Consider the following 2,684-nt stretch of genomic DNA (forward strand, 5'->3'; position numbering starts at 1 on the left):
AGACACATTGCTTTCGGTTATGTCCTAGTAGTTTTAGTATTGTAACTTAGCTTCCCTATTCTAGTTCATTCTCATAGCTCTGTGGATATCTTGATGTTTTCCATGTTATACATGGTCATAAATGTCCTACAGAACATAATAATATGTTATTATGTATGATAGTTATTGCTATGTTATTATGTAATAGGTATATTCCATGGCTAACTTATTTATTTATTTATTTAGGTAAACAGTCCTTGAAATTTAATTATATGTTAGTCATTCTGATAAAACAGTTAACAGACCAAATATTTCTGAGGTAAGTGAAACGAACTCATACTAAACAATGATTACTGTTAGGCTTTCCCTGAATTCTTCATTAGTTAAGAACCCTGGGTTTTTTTTAGACTCGATGTAATCGTGCTTCTCAGTTTTAATGTTTGTACAACATACTTGGGGATCTTACTAAAATGAAAATTCTGTTTTAGAAGGTCTAGGGTATGACCTGAAATTCTAATTATCAAACAGTGATACTCATGCTGCTTTTTCAAGGTCTATGCTTATTAAAGAATGGAACCCAGAGAACTGGCTTAAATCCCAGATTTTTGGGCCCTGTACTTCACTTACTAAATCAGAATCTCCACAGAAATCTAATGTTTTTAAAATTCTTCTATTAAGTCTGATGGCTAGCAAAGTGATGAACGATAAACTAAGAAACACAATGTAACAGGTTAAGCCACAATGTCCAATTTCTAATGAACTCTGCCCGTATCTAATTTTCCCGTAAACCTTGGAGGAAACCGGTCTAATTAAGCAGAATTAGGCTTCAGAATTAGGCTTCTAAAATAGTGGCCTGCTTGAGAATGTAGCACTTACTCAGGAAACACCTTTTCCCTCAGCCATTCTCTTAATCTAAGATAGGACATTTCTCAGAGCAAGCCTCCAGAAGCCGGTGGACACTGTGATGCCAGAGTTGGGCTCAAAGTGTCCTTCCCACGCCTAACCATTTCTGTGTTTTCACAGCATCCAAGGGCAGGCTCGGGATCTGAGGCAGTTCTCAGAGCAGCTAATTCCATCATGAAAATTTCTGACTGTAAATGAAAACTTGTAATAGAGGGCTTCCAATTATGTGTAACACTGGCCCTTTCCTCAGGCATCATTCACCTGCCAATTCCTCCTCTCTGGTCACTGTGTCCTTGACTGGCATCAGAAAAATGACTACAAACGTTCTAATACATGAGAAGATCTGGCTGGACAAATTCAAATAGGAAATTCTAGGAGCAGGTGAACTGGCCTATGGCCAGCGCTTCCTACCAGAGCTCAGGCCCTGGGGCCTCCAGCGGCCCCAGCAGAGACCACAGCGAGCTCCTGGTCCGGGTCTCCAGCCTCAAGTGGAGAACCAGAGCCTGCGCGGAGCGGTGCAGGAACTGCAGCAGGCCGTCCCCCAGCTGGAGGCCCAGCTGAACGCACTAGAGAAGAGCTCGCCCGGACGCCAGACCACAGCCCCGCAAACCCAGCATGTCTCTCTCATGAGCCAAGTGGAGCCCCCCGGCAAGATGACAGCCACACCAGCAGAGGATGACGAGGACGATAACACTGACCTGTTTGGCAGCGACAATGAGGAGAAGTAGAAGGAGGCAGGGCAGCTGCTGGAGGAGCGGTTGAGGCGGTACGCGGAGACGGCCAAGAGGCCTGCGCAGACGGCCAAGAAGCCCGCGCTGGTGGCCAAGTCCTCCATTCTGCTGGACGTCAAGCCTTGGGACGATGAGACGGACGTGGGCCTGCTGGAGGCCTGTGTGCGCCCCATCCAGCGGGACCCGCTGGTATGAGGGGCCTCCAAGCAGAAGCCCGTGCACTACGGTATCCGGAAGTTGCAGATTCAGCGTGTGGAGGAGGACCACAAGGTGGAGACAGACTTCCTGGAAGAGGAGATCACCGAGTTTGAGGAGCAGAGTATCTACGTCTCAGCTTTCAAGAAGATCTGAAGCCTGAGTGAGTGAGTGAGTGTGTGTGTGTGTGTGTGTGTGTGTGTGCGTGCGCGCGCGTGCGTGAGGCCCTGCCATGATTAAAACCTGAGACCGCCTGCAAGCCCAGCACTTTGGAAGGCTGAGGCGGGCAGATCACCTGAGGTCGGGAGTTCGCGGCAAAAACAAAAAACACAAAAACCAGGTTCTGTAATACTGATAATTTATTTCTGACATTTTTCAAATATCCTGCGATACCGTAATGAATACCTTTATGCATCAATCTTTGTCTAATTTTTTAATTCTTTAAAATATATTCTAATAGAGGAAATACTTGATCATATTATTTAAGAGCTATTATGCAGTCAAACAGAATTGCAAAGAGGTTGCACCAATTTATAATTCTAGCAGGACCATGTAGAAATGTCTCTTTTACTTCATCCTTGCCAACACAGAGGCAGCAATTTAAATTGTGCCATCGGTTTTTGAACTTTGCCAACTTTGTAGGAAAAATTGGGAGTATTAAACTGCATATCTTTTACTAGTCTGATATTCAGCATTTTAATACATATTAACCATGTGAATTTCTATGTTTAAAATTATTTTTCATACCCTAATGTATAGATATACATTGTATAATATGTATGTATCTTTGTGTTTATCTGCATTCATTTATTTTAATAACAGTAATAATAATACATACAGGCCAGGAATTGTGCCAAGAGCTTTACAGTTTTCATT

General features: G+C 43.4%; 1 pseudogene; it reads left to right on the forward strand.

Moving 5' to 3' along the window:
• Window positions 1-1,178: 1,178 nt before the first annotated feature.
• On the forward strand, window positions 1,179-1,964 carry LOC108300331 (annotated as a pseudogene).
• Window positions 1,965-2,684: the final 720 nt, after the last annotated feature.

The sequence above is a fragment of the Cebus imitator genome, unplaced genomic scaffold (assembly GCF_001604975.1).
Source record: "Cebus imitator isolate Cc_AM_T3 unplaced genomic scaffold, Cebus_imitator-1.0 Scaffold26, whole genome shotgun sequence".
Classification (NCBI taxonomy): domain Eukaryota; kingdom Metazoa; phylum Chordata; class Mammalia; order Primates; family Cebidae; genus Cebus; species Cebus imitator.